Raw genomic sequence first — 17,208 nt, 5'->3', positions numbered from 1 at the left:
GTGAAAAAGGCATTGAGATCCTAGTGCCCGTGTTTAAACACTTGAGACCTAGCCTCTTGGAACACGTAAAAAAGGCATTGAGAGCCTAGTGCCCGTGTTTAAACACTTGAGACCTAGCCTCTAGGAACACGTGATAAAGGCATTGAGAGCCTAGTGCCCGTGTTTAAACACTGGAGACCTAGCCTCTAGAAACACGTGAAAAAGGCATTGAGAGCCTAGTGCCCGTGTTCAAACACTTGAGACCTAGGCTCTAGGAGCACACGAAAACAGGTCCGTGCAACATTTTAGTTATATTCAAGTTATGATATTTGTAGGAACATGCAAGGATTTAAACAGGCCTTCAAAAATATCCTTGCATCTTCCTTTATAAATGTTCTTTTTTTTATATAGTGCTTCCCGGAATTTGTGTCTTATTTTTTACTTATTGATCTAATTGTGTGTGCATTGTATTCAATTTTGTATTTAAAATGGCCCAACCTGACCTGCATGGATCTTTTGTATTTAACCTATGTGATTAATTCATTCCGAAAAGGGGGAAACCCCTATTTTATTTTAGGTAGCAGGCGTTGCACCGGATGGTTGACATGATTGTGACGTCACCAAGCTGATTGATATACACAGAAAGATAGTTTATTTAATTTAGTTGCAGAGAGAGACGTCGTTCTGACCACACCTATGTATAAAGAATGTGCAACCGGATTTAATTTTCTTTCATTTACAGGTCATTGAAGTCTGATCATGCATGCTTTTTTCGTACACATATTTACGGGAACACAGATTTCATTTTAATGCATGTTTAGACTTTTGATTCTAGGATTTTACTACTATTTACGAATTTTGGAGGGAATTCTACGTAATTGATTTTAATTTCTCAATCCAGATTGGAACGTTAAGCGGACTGCACGTGATTTATACTGCTAACGGAAAATATATTTTTTCGATTTTTTTTACAGGTAAACTATTGTCCAATCGCTGACCACTGATCGACTCATTCATTGCATGCACACAAAAACAATGCTGGTGTTATAGTACTTTTACAAAACGTTTATCGATTAATTTTCAGAAATACAGTGTACATGTACATGATTTGGAGCAGATATTTTATTTTGCAGGAATAGATTTGTATTTTTGTATTTCAGAAAGAAATTTATTCATGAAAAAAGAAGGATTAGCGTTTTTATAATAAAATAGAAATGGGATTCCTAAAAAAAAAAGGGGGGGGGGGGGGGGCTAAATGGGTAGTTGTGGGCATTGGATGATTTACAGAGATAAATTGCATGTACACATCATGAGAGCTGTAAAGTTTGAAGTTATAATTAGTCAATTTGTTGATTTTTCCATTTCAGTGGCATGAAAACCCCCAAAATACTACGCGTATTATTTCGACAAATATTCACGACATAAATAATGTAGCGACTAACATTTTGCTCACATTTTTTTCAATTTTACCCCTAACTTTTTTCTGAGTAAAAGCAGTTTGAAGTGAATGTCAAAATTTAGAACATGACCTTGACCTTTGACCTTGACCTTATTTTCTAAGTTGGGACCCAAGGACCTTCAATAAAGCGACTCTAGGTTTATACGGCTTACGGTTTATGAGTTTATATGCATATCACTTATATCAAATGCATAAGGGGAAATAACTCTCATATGGAGACTCCGGAGAACTTTGGTGCAAATTGACTCATCATCTTGAAGATATAGGAAGCACTTTGGTAAAATAAATTTGTCGTAATCTTTTACGGTTGCGAAGGACTTAGTGGACACAAGAAAAACAGTGTTCGGGGAGATAACTCTTACAACGTAAAGTGTACGGTTTAACAGGGTCAGTTCCAAAAGCGCAATAACTGTTCGATATCCTATGCGAAAAATCTAAGCGACATCTTGCAAAACCACAATACTACGCAAGAACAAAATGTGGCGGAAGAAAAAAATAAAATCTCAGAACAAAACCAATAGGTCTTTCCACGGAAAAGTGGAAAGACCTAAATATAAATCAATTGTTTTAAAAACAACTGTTAACGGTCTTTCCCCTCCAAAACATGATTGATTGATTGATTAATTGATGGATTGATTGATTGATTGATTGATTGATTGATTGATTGATTGATTGATTACACACGTAGGATAGGGTCGCTTGAAACAAGCAAACACGAACCAAATGAGATCTTGGACCTGTATTAAACACAAGGGACCACAACAAGCATGTAATGGTTGGTTGGTTGGTAGGTAGGTGGTTTGGTTGGTTGGTTAAAAACATTGGGCCGATCAACTAGGACAACGCAAAAAGGGAGTTGAGAGTCTAGTGCCCGTGTTTAAACACGGAACACGTGAAAAAGGCATTGAGAGCCTAGTGCCCGTGTTTAAACACTTGAGACCTAGCCTCTAGGAACACGTGAAAAAGGCATTTAGAGCCTAGTGCTCGTGTTTAAACACTCGAGACCTAGCCTCTAGGTACACGTGAAAAAGGCATTGAGAGCCTAGTGCTCGTGTTTAAACACTCGATACCTAGCCTCTAGGAACAAGTAAAAAAGGCATTGAGAGCCTAGTGCCCGTGTTTAAACACTCGAGACCTAGCCTCTAGGAACACATGATAAAGGCATTGAGAGCCTAGTGCCCGTGTTTAAACACTCGAGACCTAGCCTCTAGGAACACGTGATAAAGGCATTGAGAGCCTAGTGCCCGTGTTTAAACACTCGAGATCTAGTCTCTAGGAACACGTGAAAAAGGCATTGAGAGCCTAGTGCCCGTGTTTAAACACTCGAGACCTAGCCTCTAGGAACACGTGAAAAAGGCATTGAGAGCCTAGTGCTTGTGTTTAAACACTCGAGACCTAACCTCTAGGAACACGTGAAAAAGGCATTGAGATCCTAGTGCCCGTGTTTAAACACTTGAGACCTAGCCTCTTGGAACACGTAAAAAAGGCATTGAGAGCCTAGTGCCCGTGTTTAAACACTTGAGACCTAGCCTCTAGGAACACGTGATAAAGGCATTGAGAGCCTAGTGCCCGTGTTTAAACACTGGAGACCTAGCCTCTAGAAACACGTGAAAAAGGCATTGAGAGCCTAGTGCCCGTGTTCAAACACTTGAGACCTAGGCTCTAGGAGCACACGAAAACAGGTCCGTGCAACATTTTAGTTATATTCAAGTTATGATATTTGTAGGAACATGCAAGGATTTAAACAGGCCTTCAAAAATATCCTTGCATCTTCCTTTATAAATGTTCTTTTTTTTATATAGTGCTTCCCGGAATTTGTGTCTTATTTTTTACTTATTGATCTAATTGTGTGTGCATTGTATTCAATTTTGTATTTAAAATGGCCCAACCTGACCTGCATGGATCTTTTGTATTTAACCTATGTGATTAATTCATTCCGAAAAGGGGGAAACCCCTATTTTATTTTAGGTAGCAGGCGTTGCACCGGATGGTTGACATGATTGTGACGTCACCAAGCTGATTGATATACACAGAAAGATAGTTTATTTAATTTAGTTGCAGAGAGAGACGTCGTTCTGACCACACCTATGTATAAAGAATGTGCAACCGGATTTAATTTTCTTTCATTTACAGGTCATTGAAGTCTGATCATGCATGCTTTTTTCGTACACATATTTACGGGAACACAGATTTCATTTTAATGCATGTTTAGACTTTTGATTCTAGGATTTTACTACTATTTACGAATTTTGGAGGGAATTCTACGTAATTGATTTTAATTTCTCAATCCAGATTGGAACGTTAAGCGGACTGCACGTGATTTATACTGCTAACGGAAAATATATTTTTTCGATTTTTTTTACAGGTAAACTATTGTCCAATCGCTGACCACTGATCGACTCATTCATTGCATGCACACAAAAACAATGCTGGTGTTATAGTACTTTTACAAAACGTTTATCGATTAATTTTCAGAAATACAGTGTACATGTACATGATTTGGAGCAGATATTTTATTTTGCAGGAATAGATTTGTATTTTTGTATTTCAGAAAGAAATTTATTCATGAAAAAAGAAGGATTAGCGTTTTTATAATAAAATAGAAATGGGATTCCTAAAAAAAAAAGGGGGGGGGGGGGGGGCTAAATGGGTAGTTGTGGGCATTGGATGATTTACAGAGATAAATTGCATGTACACATCATGAGAGCTGTAAAGTTTGAAGTTATAATTAGTCAATTTGTTGATTTTTCCATTTCAGTGGCATGAAAACCCCCAAAATACTACGCGTATTATTTCGACAAATATTCACGACATAAATAATGTAGCGACTAACATTTTGCTCACATTTTTTTCAATTTTACCCCTAACTTTTTTCTGAGTAAAAGCAGTTTGAAGTGAATGTCAAAATTTAGAACATGACCTTGACCTTTGACCTTGACCTTATTTTCTAAGTTGGGACCCAAGGACCTTCAATAAAGCGACTCTAGGTTTATACGGCTTACGGTTTATGAGTTTATATGCATATCACTTATATCAAATGCATAAGGGGAAATAACTCTCATATGGAGACTCCGGAGAACTTTGGTGCAAATTGACTCATCATCTTGAAGATATAGGAAGCACTTTGGTAAAATAAATTTGTCGTAATCTTTTACGGTTGCGAAGGACTTAGTGGACACAAGAAAAACAGTGTTCGGGGAGATAACTCTTACAACGTAAAGTGTACGGTTTAACAGGGTCAGTTCCAAAAGCGCAATAACTGTTCGATATCCTATGCGAAAAATCTAAGCGACATCTTGCAAAACCACAATACTACGCAAGAACAAAATGTGGCGGAAGAAAAAAATAAAATCTCAGAACAAAACCAATAGGTCTTTCCACGGAAAAGTGGAAAGACCTAAATATAAATCAATTGTTTTAAAAACAACTGTTAACGGTCTTTCCCCTCCAAAACATGATTGATTGATTGATTAATTGATGGATTGATTGATTGATTGATTGATTGATTGATTGATTGATTGATTGATTGATTACACACGTAGGATAGGGTCGCTTGAAACAAGCAAACACGAACCAAATGAGATCTTGGACCTGTATTAAACACAAGGGACCACAACAAGCATGTAATGGTTGGTTGGTTGGTAGGTAGGTGGTTTGGTTGGTTGGTTAAAAACATTGGGCCGATCAACTAGGACAACGCAAAAAGGGAGTTGAGAGTCTAGTGCCCGTGTTTAAACACGGAACACGTGAAAAAGGCATTGAGAGCCTAGTGCCCGTGTTTAAACACTTGAGACCTAGCCTCTAGGAACACGTGAAAAAGGCATTTAGAGCCTAGTGCTCGTGTTTAAACACTCGAGACCTAGCCTCTAGGTACACGTGAAAAAGGCATTTAGAGCCTAGTGCTCGTGTTTAAACACTCGAGACCTAGCCTCTAGGTACACGTGAAAAAGGCATTGAGAGCCTAGTGCTCGTGTTTAAACACTCGATACCTAGCCTCTAGGAACAAGTAAAAAAGGCATTGAGAGCCTAGTGCCCGTGTTTAAACACTCGAGACCTAGCCTCTAGGAACACATGATAAAGGCATTGAGAGCCTAGTGCCCGTGTTTAAACACTCGAGACCTAGCCTCTAGGAACACGTGATAAAGGCATTGAGAGCCTAGTGCCCGTGTTTAAACACTCGAGATCTAGTCTCTAGGAACACGTGAAAAAGGCATTGAGAGCCTAGTGCCCGTGTTTAAACACTCGAGACCTAGCCTCTAGGAACACGTGAAAAAGGCATTGAGAGCCTAGTGCTTGTGTTTAAACACTCGAGACCTAACCTCTAGGAACACGTGAAAAAGGCATTGAGATCCTAGTGCCCGTGTTTAAACACTTGAGACCTAGCCTCTTGGAACACGTAAAAAAGGCATTGAGAGCCTAGTGCCCGTGTTTAAACACTTGAGACCTAGCCTCTAGGAACACGTGATAAAGGCATTGAGAGCCTAGTGCCCGTGTTTAAACACTGGAGACCTAGCCTCTAGAAACACGTGAAAAAGGCATTGAGAGCCTAGTGCCCGTGTTCAAACACTTGAGACCTAGGCTCTAGGAGCACACGAAAACAGGTCCGTGCAACATTTTAGTTATATTCAAGTTATGATATTTGTAGGAACATGCAAGGATTTAAACAGGCCTTCAAAAATATCCTTGCATCTTCCTTTATAAATGTTCTTTTTTTTATATAGTGCTTCCCGGAATTTGTGTCTTATTTTTTACTTATTGATCTAATTGTGTGTGCATTGTATTCAATTTTGTATTTAAAATGGCCCAACCTGACCTGCATGGATCTTTTGTATTTAACCTATGTGATTAATTCATTCCGAAAAGGGGGAAACCCCTATTTTATTTTAGGTAGCAGGCGTTGCACCGGATGGTTGACATGATTGTGACGTCACCAAGCTGATTGATATACACAGAAAGATAGTTTATTTAATTTAGTTGCAGAGAGAGACGTCGTTCTGACCACACCTATGTATAAAGAATGTGCAACCGGATTTAATTTTCTTTCATTTACAGGTCATTGAAGTCTGATCATGCATGCTTTTTTCGTACACATATTTACGGGAACACAGATTTCATTTTAATGCATGTTTAGACTTTTGATTCTAGGATTTTACTACTATTTACGAATTTTGGAGGGAATTCTACGTAATTGATTTTAATTTCTCAATCCAGATTGGAACGTTAAGCGGACTGCACGTGATTTATACTGCTAACGGAAAATATATTTTTTCGATTTTTTTTACAGGTAAACTATTGTCCAATCGCTGACCACTGATCGACTCATTCATTGCATGCACACAAAAACAATGCTGGTGTTATAGTACTTTTACAAAACGTTTATCGATTAATTTTCAGAAATACAGTGTACATGTACATGATTTGGAGCAGATATTTTATTTTGCAGGAATAGATTTGTATTTTTGTATTTCAGAAAGAAATTTATTCATGAAAAAAGAAGGATTAGCGTTTTTATAATAAAATAGAAATGGGATTCCTAAAAAAAAAAGGGGGGGGGGGGGGGGGCTAAATGGGTAGTTGTGGGCATTGGATGATTTACAGAGATAAATTGCATGTACACATCATGAGAGCTGTAAAGTTTGAAGTTATAATTAGTCAATTTGTTGATTTTTCCATTTCAGTGGCATGAAAACCCCCAAAATACTACGCGTATTATTTCGACAAATATTCACGACATAAATAATGTAGCGACTAACATTTTGCTCACATTTTTTTCAATTTTACCCCTAACTTTTTTCTGAGTAAAAGCAGTTTGAAGTGAATGTCAAAATTTAGAACATGACCTTGACCTTTGACCTTGACCTTATTTTCTAAGTTGGGACCCAAGGACCTTCAATAAAGCGACTCTAGGTTTATACGGCTTACGGTTTATGAGTTTATATGCATATCACTTATATCAAATGCATAAGGGGAAATAACTCTCATATGGAGACTCCGGAGAACTTTGGTGCAAATTGACTCATCATCTTGAAGATATAGGAAGCACTTTGGTAAAATAAATTTGTCGTAATCTTTTACGGTTGCGAAGGACTTAGTGGACACAAGAAAAACAGTGTTCGGGGAGATAACTCTTACAACGTAAAGTGTACGGTTTAACAGGGTCAGTTCCAAAAGCGCAATAACTGTTCGATATCCTATGCGAAAAATCTAAGCGACATCTTGCAAAACCACAATACTACGCAAGAACAAAATGTGGCGGAAGAAAAAAATAAAATCTCAGAACAAAACCAATAGGTCTTTCCACGGAAAAGTGGAAAGACCTAAATATAAATCAATTGTTTTAAAAACAACTGTTAACGGTCTTTCCCCTCCAAAACATGATTGATTGATTGATTAATTGATGGATTGATTGATTGATTGATTGATTGATTGATTGATTGATTGATTGATTGATTGATTGATTACACACGTAGGATAGGGTCGCTTGAAACAAGCAAACACGAACCAAATGAGATCTTGGACCTGTATTAAACACAAGGGACCACAACAAGCATGTAATGGTTGGTTGGTTGGTAGGTAGGTGGTTTGGTTGGTTGGTTAAAAACATTGGGCCGATCAACTAGGACAACGCAAAAAGGGAGTTGAGAGTCTAGTGCCCGTGTTTAAACACGGAACACGTGAAAAAGGCATTGAGAGCCTAGTGCCCGTGTTTAAACACTTGAGACCTAGCCTCTAGGAACACGTGAAAAAGGCATTTAGAGCCTAGTGCTCGTGTTTAAACACTCGAGACCTAGCCTCTAGGTACACGTGAAAAAGGCATTTAGAGCCTAGTGCTCGTGTTTAAACACTCGAGACCTAGCCTCTAGGTACACGTGAAAAAGGCATTGAGAGCCTAGTGCTCGTGTTTAAACACTCGATACCTAGCCTCTAGGAACAAGTAAAAAAGGCATTGAGAGCCTAGTGCCCGTGTTTAAACACTCGAGACCTAGCCTCTAGGAACACATGATAAAGGCATTGAGAGCCTAGTGCCCGTGTTTAAACACTCGAGACCTAGCCTCTAGGAACACGTGATAAAGGCATTGAGAGCCTAGTGCCCGTGTTTAAACACTCGAGATCTAGTCTCTAGGAACACGTGAAAAAGGCATTGAGAGCCTAGTGCCCGTGTTTAAACACTCGAGACCTAGCCTCTAGGAACACGTGAAAAAGGCATTGAGAGCCTAGTGCTTGTGTTTAAACACTCGAGACCTAACCTCTAGGAACACGTGAAAAAGGCATTGAGATCCTAGTGCCCGTGTTTAAACACTTGAGACCTAGCCTCTTGGAACACGTAAAAAAGGCATTGAGAGCCTAGTGCCCGTGTTTAAACACTTGAGACCTAGCCTCTAGGAACACGTGATAAAGGCATTGAGAGCCTAGTGCCCGTGTTTAAACACTGGAGACCTAGCCTCTAGAAACACGTGAAAAAGGCATTGAGAGCCTAGTGCCCGTGTTCAAACACTTGAGACCTAGGCTCTAGGAGCACACGAAAACAGGTCCGTGCAACATTTTAGTTATATTCAAGTTATGATATTTGTAGGAACATGCAAGGATTTAAACAGGCCTTCAAAAATATCCTTGCATCTTCCTTTATAAATGTTCTTTTTTTTATATAGTGCTTCCCGGAATTTGTGTCTTATTTTTTACTTATTGATCTAATTGTGTGTGCATTGTATTCAATTTTGTATTTAAAATGGCCCAACCTGACCTGCATGGATCTTTTGTATTTAACCTATGTGATTAATTCATTCCGAAAAGGGGGAAACCCCTATTTTATTTTAGGTAGCAGGCGTTGCACCGGATGGTTGACATGATTGTGACGTCACCAAGCTGATTGATATACACAGAAAGATAGTTTATTTAATTTAGTTGCAGAGAGAGACGTCGTTCTGACCACACCTATGTATAAAGAATGTGCAACCGGATTTAATTTTCTTTCATTTACAGGTCATTGAAGTCTGATCATGCATGCTTTTTTCGTACACATATTTACGGGAACACAGATTTCATTTTAATGCATGTTTAGACTTTTGATTCTAGGATTTTACTACTATTTACGAATTTTGGAGGGAATTCTACGTAATTGATTTTAATTTCTCAATCCAGATTGGAACGTTAAGCGGACTGCACGTGATTTATACTGCTAACGGAAAATATATTTTTTCGATTTTTTTTACAGGTAAACTATTGTCCAATCGCTGACCACTGATCGACTCATTCATTGCATGCACACAAAAACAATGCTGGTGTTATAGTACTTTTACAAAACGTTTATCGATTAATTTTCAGAAATACAGTGTACATGTACATGATTTGGAGCAGATATTTTATTTTGCAGGAATAGATTTGTATTTTTGTATTTCAGAAAGAAATTTATTCATGAAAAAAGAAGGATTAGCGTTTTTATAATAAAATAGAAATGGGATTCCTAAAAAAAAAAGGGGGGGGGGGGGGGCTAAATGGGTAGTTGTGGGCATTGGATGATTTACAGAGATAAATTGCATGTACACATCATGAGAGCTGTAAAGTTTGAAGTTATAATTAGTCAATTTGTTGATTTTTCCATTTCAGTGGCATGAAAACCCCCAAAATACTACGCGTATTATTTCGACAAATATTCACGACATAAATAATGTAGCGACTAACATTTTGCTCACATTTTTTTCAATTTTACCCCTAACTTTTTTCTGAGTAAAAGCAGTTTGAAGTGAATGTCAAAATTTAGAACATGACCTTGACCTTTGACCTTGACCTTATTTTCTAAGTTGGGACCCAAGGACCTTCAATAAAGCGACTCTAGGTTTATACGGCTTACGGTTTATGAGTTTATATGCATATCACTTATATCAAATGCATAAGGGGAAATAACTCTCATATGGAGACTCCGGAGAACTTTGGTGCAAATTGACTCATCATCTTGAAGATATAGGAAGCACTTTGGTAAAATAAATTTGTCGTAATCTTTTACGGTTGCGAAGGACTTAGTGGACACAAGAAAAACAGTGTTCGGGGAGATAACTCTTACAACGTAAAGTGTACGGTTTAACAGGGTCAGTTCCAAAAGCGCAATAACTGTTCGATATCCTATGCGAAAAATCTAAGCGACATCTTGCAAAACCACAATACTACGCAAGAACAAAATGTGGCGGAAGAAAAAAATAAAATCTCAGAACAAAACCAATAGGTCTTTCCACGGAAAAGTGGAAAGACCTAAATATAAATCAATTGTTTTAAAAACAACTGTTAACGGTCTTTCCCCTCCAAAACATGATTGATTGATTGATTAATTGATGGATTGATTGATTGATTGATTGATTGATTGATTGATTGATTGATTGATTGATTACACACGTAGGATAGGGTCGCTTGAAACAAGCAAACACGAACCAAATGAGATCTTGGACCTGTATTAAACACAAGGGACCACAACAAGCATGTAATGGTTGGTTGGTTGGTAGGTAGGTGGTTTGGTTGGTTGGTTAAAAACATTGGGCCGATCAACTAGGACAACGCAAAAAGGGAGTTGAGAGTCTAGTGCCCGTGTTTAAACACGGAACACGTGAAAAAGGCATTGAGAGCCTAGTGCCCGTGTTTAAACACTTGAGACCTAGCCTCTAGGAACACGTGAAAAAGGCATTTAGAGCCTAGTGCTCGTGTTTAAACACTCGAGACCTAGCCTCTAGGTACACGTGAAAAAGGCATTGAGAGCCTAGTGCTCGTGTTTAAACACTCGATACCTAGCCTCTAGGAACAAGTAAAAAAGGCATTGAGAGCCTAGTGCCCGTGTTTAAACACTCGAGACCTAGCCTCTAGGAACACATGATAAAGGCATTGAGAGCCTAGTGCCCGTGTTTAAACACTCGAGACCTAGCCTCTAGGAACACGTGATAAAGGCATTGAGAGCCTAGTGCCCGTGTTTAAACACTCGAGATCTAGTCTCTAGGAACACGTGAAAAAGGCATTGAGAGCCTAGTGCCCGTGTTTAAACACTCGAGACCTAGCCTCTAGGAACACGTGAAAAAGGCATTGAGAGCCTAGTGCTTGTGTTTAAACACTCGAGACCTAACCTCTAGGAACACGTGAAAAAGGCATTGAGATCCTAGTGCCCGTGTTTAAACACTTGAGACCTAGCCTCTTGGAACACGTAAAAAAGGCATTGAGAGCCTAGTGCCCGTGTTTAAACACTTGAGACCTAGCCTCTAGGAACACGTGATAAAGGCATTGAGAGCCTAGTGCCCGTGTTTAAACACTGGAGACCTAGCCTCTAGAAACACGTGAAAAAGGCATTGAGAGCCTAGTGCCCGTGTTCAAACACTTGAGACCTAGGCTCTAGGAGCACACGAAAACAGGTCCGTGCAACATTTTAGTTATATTCAAGTTATGATATTTGTAGGAACATGCAAGGATTTAAACAGGCCTTCAAAAATATCCTTGCATCTTCCTTTATAAATGTTCTTTTTTTTATATAGTGCTTCCCGGAATTTGTGTCTTATTTTTTACTTATTGATCTAATTGTGTGTGCATTGTATTCAATTTTGTATTTAAAATGGCCCAACCTGACCTGCATGGATCTTTTGTATTTAACCTATGTGATTAATTCATTCCGAAAAGGGGGAAACCCCTATTTTATTTTAGGTAGCAGGCGTTGCACCGGATGGTTGACATGATTGTGACGTCACCAAGCTGATTGATATACACAGAAAGATAGTTTATTTAATTTAGTTGCAGAGAGAGACGTCGTTCTGACCACACCTATGTATAAAGAATGTGCAACCGGATTTAATTTTCTTTCATTTACAGGTCATTGAAGTCTGATCATGCATGCTTTTTTCGTACACATATTTACGGGAACACAGATTTCATTTTAATGCATGTTTAGACTTTTGATTCTAGGATTTTACTACTATTTACGAATTTTGGAGGGAATTCTACGTAATTGATTTTAATTTCTCAATCCAGATTGGAACGTTAAGCGGACTGCACGTGATTTATACTGCTAACGGAAAATATATTTTTTCGATTTTTTTTACAGGTAAACTATTGTCCAATCGCTGACCACTGATCGACTCATTCATTGCATGCACACAAAAACAATGCTGGTGTTATAGTACTTTTACAAAACGTTTATCGATTAATTTTCAGAAATACAGTGTACATGTACATGATTTGGAGCAGATATTTTATTTTGCAGGAATAGATTTGTATTTTTGTATTTCAGAAAGAAATTTATTCATGAAAAAAGAAGGATTAGCGTTTTTATAATAAAATAGAAATGGGATTCCTAAAAAAAAAAGGGGGGGGGGGGGGGGCTAAATGGGTAGTTGTGGGCATTGGATGATTTACAGAGATAAATTGCATGTACACATCATGAGAGCTGTAAAGTTTGAAGTTATAATTAGTCAATTTGTTGATTTTTCCATTTCAGTGGCATGAAAACCCCCAAAATACTACGCGTATTATTTCGACAAATATTCACGACATAAATAATGTAGCGACTAACATTTTGCTCACATTTTTTTCAATTTTACCCCTAACTTTTTTCTGAGTAAAAGCAGTTTGAAGTGAATGTCAAAATTTAGAACATGACCTTGACCTTTGACCTTGACCTTATTTTCTAAGTTGGGACCCAAGGACCTTCAATAAAGCGACTCTAGGTTTATACGGCTTACGGTTTATGAGTTTATATGCATATCACTTATATCAAATGCATAAGGGGAAATAACTCTCATATGGAGACTCCGGAGAACTTTGGTGCAAATTGACTCATCATCTTGAAGATATAGGAAGCACTTTGGTAAAATAAATTTGTCGTAATCTTTTACGGTTGCGAAGGACTTAGTGGACACAAGAAAAACAGTGTTCGGGGAGATAACTCTTACAACGTAAAGTGTACGGTTTAACAGGGTCAGTTCCAAAAGCGCAATAACTGTTCGATATCCTATGCGAAAAATCTAAGCGACATCTTGCAAAACCACAATACTACGCAAGAACAAAATGTGGCGGAAGAAAAAAATAAAATCTCAGAACAAAACCAATAGGTCTTTCCACGGAAAAGTGGAAAGACCTAAATATAAATCAATTGTTTTAAAAACAACTGTTAACGGTCTTTCCCCTCCAAAACATGATTGATTGATTGATTAATTGATGGATTGATTGATTGATTGATTGATTGATTGATTGATTGATTGATTGATTACACACGTAGGATAGGGTCGCTTGAAACAAGCAAACACGAACCAAATGAGATCTTGGACCTGTATTAAACACAAGGGACCACAACAAGCATGTAATGGTTGGTTGGTTGGTAGGTAGGTGGTTTGGTTGGTTGGTTAAAAACATTGGGCCGATCAACTAGGACAACGCAAAAAGGGAGTTGAGAGTCTAGTGCCCGTGTTTAAACACGGAACACGTGAAAAAGGCATTGAGAGCCTAGTGCCCGTGTTTAAACACTTGAGACCTAGCCTCTAGGAACACGTGAAAAAGGCATTTAGAGCCTAGTGCTCGTGTTTAAACACTCGAGACCTAGCCTCTAGGTACACGTGAAAAAGGCATTGAGAGCCTAGTGCTCGTGTTTAAACACTCGATACCTAGCCTCTAGGAACAAGTAAAAAAGGCATTGAGAGCCTAGTGCCCGTGTTTAAACACTCGAGACCTAGCCTCTAGGAACACATGATAAAGGCATTGAGAGCCTAGTGCCCGTGTTTAAACACTCGAGACCTAGCCTCTAGGAACACGTGATAAAGGCATTGAGAGCCTAGTGCCCGTGTTTAAACACTCGAGATCTAGTCTCTAGGAACACGTGAAAAAGGCATTGAGAGCCTAGTGCCCGTGTTTAAACACTCGAGACCTAGCCTCTAGGAACACGTGAAAAAGGCATTGAGAGCCTAGTGCTTGTGTTTAAACACTCGAGACCTAACCTCTAGGAACACGTGAAAAAGGCATTGAGATCCTAGTGCCCGTGTTTAAACACTTGAGACCTAGCCTCTTGGAACACGTAAAAAAGGCATTGAGAGCCTAGTGCCCGTGTTTAAACACTTGAGACCTAGCCTCTAGGAACACGTGATAAAGGCATTGAGAGCCTAGTGCCCGTGTTTAAACACTGGAGACCTAGCCTCTAGAAACACGTGAAAAAGGCATTGAGAGCCTAGTGCCCGTGTTCAAACACTTGAGACCTAGGCTCTAGGAGCACACGAAAACAGGTCCGTGCAACATTTTAGTTATATTCAAGTTATGATATTTGTAGGAACATGCAAGGATTTAAACAGGCCTTCAAAAATATCCTTGCATCTTCCTTTATAAATGTTCTTTTTTTTATATAGTGCTTCCCGGAATTTGTGTCTTATTTTTTACTTATTGATCTAATTGTGTGTGCATTGTATTCAATTTTGTATTTAAAATGGCCCAACCTGACCTGCATGGATCTTTTGTATTTAACCTATGTGATTAATTCATTCCGAAAAGGGGGAAACCCCTATTTTATTTTAGGTAGCAGGCGTTGCACCGGATGGTTGACATGATTGTGACGTCACCAAGCTGATTGATATACACAGAAAGATAGTTTATTTAATTTAGTTGCAGAGAGAGACGTCGTTCTGACCACACCTATGTATAAAGAATGTGCAACCGGATTTAATTTTCTTTCATTTACAGGTCATTGAAGTCTGATCATGCATGCTTTTTTCGTACACATATTTACGGGAACACAGATTTCATTTTAATGCATGTTTAGACTTTTGATTCTAGGATTTTACTACTATTTACGAATTTTGGAGGGAATTCTACGTAATTGATTTTAATTTCTCAATCCAGATTGGAACGTTAAGCGGACTGCACGTGATTTATACTGCTAACGGAAAATATATTTTTTCGATTTTTTTTACAGGTAAACTATTGTCCAATCGCTGACCACTGATCGACTCATTCATTGCATGCACACAAAAACAATGCTGGTGTTATAGTACTTTTACAAAACGTTTATCGATTAATTTTCAGAAATACAGTGTACATGTACATGATTTGGAGCAGATATTTTATTTTGCAGGAATAGATTTGTATTTTTGTATTTCAGAAAGAAATTTATTCATGAAAAAAGAAGGATTAGCGTTTTTATAATAAAATAGAAATGGGATTCCTAAAAAAAAAAGGGGGGGGGGGGGGGGCTAAATGGGTAGTTGTGGGCATTGGATGATTTACAGAGATAAATTGCATGTACACATCATGAGAGCTGTAAAGTTTGAAGTTATAATTAGTCAATTTGTTGATTTTTCCATTTCAGTGGCATGAAAACCCCCAAAATACTACGCGTATTATTTCGACAAATATTCACGACATAAATAATGTAGCGACTAACATTTTGCTCACATTTTTTTCAATTTTACCCCTAACTTTTTTCTGAGTAAAAGCAGTTTGAAGTGAATGTCAAAATTTAGAACATGACCTTGACCTTTGACCTTGACCTTATTTTCTAAGTTGGGACCCAAGGACCTTCAATAAAGCGACTCTAGGTTTATACGGCTTACGGTTTATGAGTTTATATGCATATCACTTATATCAAATGCATAAGGGGAAATAACTCTCATATGGAGACTCCGGAGAACTTTGGTGCAAATTGACTCATCATCTTGAAGATATAGGAAGCACTTTGGTAAAATAAATTTGTCGTAATCTTTTACGGTTGCGAAGGACTTAGTGGACACAAGAAAAACAGTGTTCGGGGAGATAACTCTTACAACGTAAAGTGTACGGTTTAACAGGGTCAGTTCCAAAAGCGCAATAACTGTTCGATATCCTATGCGAAAAATCTAAGCGACATCTTGCAAAACCACAATACTACGCAAGAACAAAATGTGGCGGAAGAAAAAAATAAAATCTCAGAACAAAACCAATAGGTCTTTCCACGGAAAAGTGGAAAGACCTAAATATAAATCAATTGTTTTAAAAACAACTGTTAACGGTCTTTCCCCTCCAAAACATGATTGATTGATTGATTAATTGATGGATTGATTGATTGATTGATTGATTGATTGATTGATTGATTGATTGATTGATTACACACGTAGGATAGGGTCGCTTGAAACAAGCAAACACGAACCAAATGAGATCTTGGACCTGTATTAAACACAAGGGACCACAACAAGCATGTAATGGTTGGTTGGTTGGTAGGTAGGTGGTTTGGTTGGTTGGTTAAAAACATTGGGCCGATCAACTAGGACAACGCAAAAAGGGAGTTGAGAGTCTAGTGCCCGTGTTTAAACACGGAACACGTGAAAAAGGCATTGAGAGCCTAGTGCCCGTGTTTAAACACTTGAGACCTAGCCTCTAGGAACACGTGAAAAAGGCATTTAGAGCCTAGTGCTCGTGTTTAAACACTCGAGACCTAGCCTCTAGGTACACGTGAAAAAGGCATTGAGAGCCTAGTGCTCGTGTTTAAACACTCGATACCTAGCCTCTAGGAACAAGTAAAAAAGGCATTGAGAGCCTAGTGCCCGTGTTTAAACACTCGAGACCTAGCCTCTAGGAACACATGATAAAGGCATTGAGAGCCTAGTGCCCGTGTTTAAACACTCGAGACCTAGCCTCTAGGAACACGTGATAAAGGCATTGAGAGCCTAGTGCCCGTGTTTAAACACTCGAGATCTAGTCTCTAGGAACACGTGAAAAAGGCATTGAGAGCCTAGTGCCCGTGTTTAAACACTCGAGACCTAGCCTCTAGGAACACGTGAAAAAGGCATTGAGAG

General features: G+C 38.5%; 1 protein-coding gene across 2 annotated transcripts in view; it reads right to left on the bottom strand.

Moving 5' to 3' along the window:
* Nucleotides 1–17,208, bottom strand: part of LOC127724647 (uncharacterized) — a 182,369-nt gene that overhangs the window by 114,248 nt on the left and 50,913 nt on the right. The window lies entirely within an intron of this gene.

This window comes from Mytilus californianus, unplaced genomic scaffold (genome assembly GCF_021869535.1).
Source record: "Mytilus californianus isolate M0D057914Y unplaced genomic scaffold, xbMytCali1.0.p SCAF_14, whole genome shotgun sequence".
Taxonomy (NCBI): Eukaryota; Metazoa; Mollusca; class Bivalvia; order Mytilida; family Mytilidae; genus Mytilus; species Mytilus californianus.
This window is presented reverse-complemented; position numbering and strand designations above follow the sequence as displayed.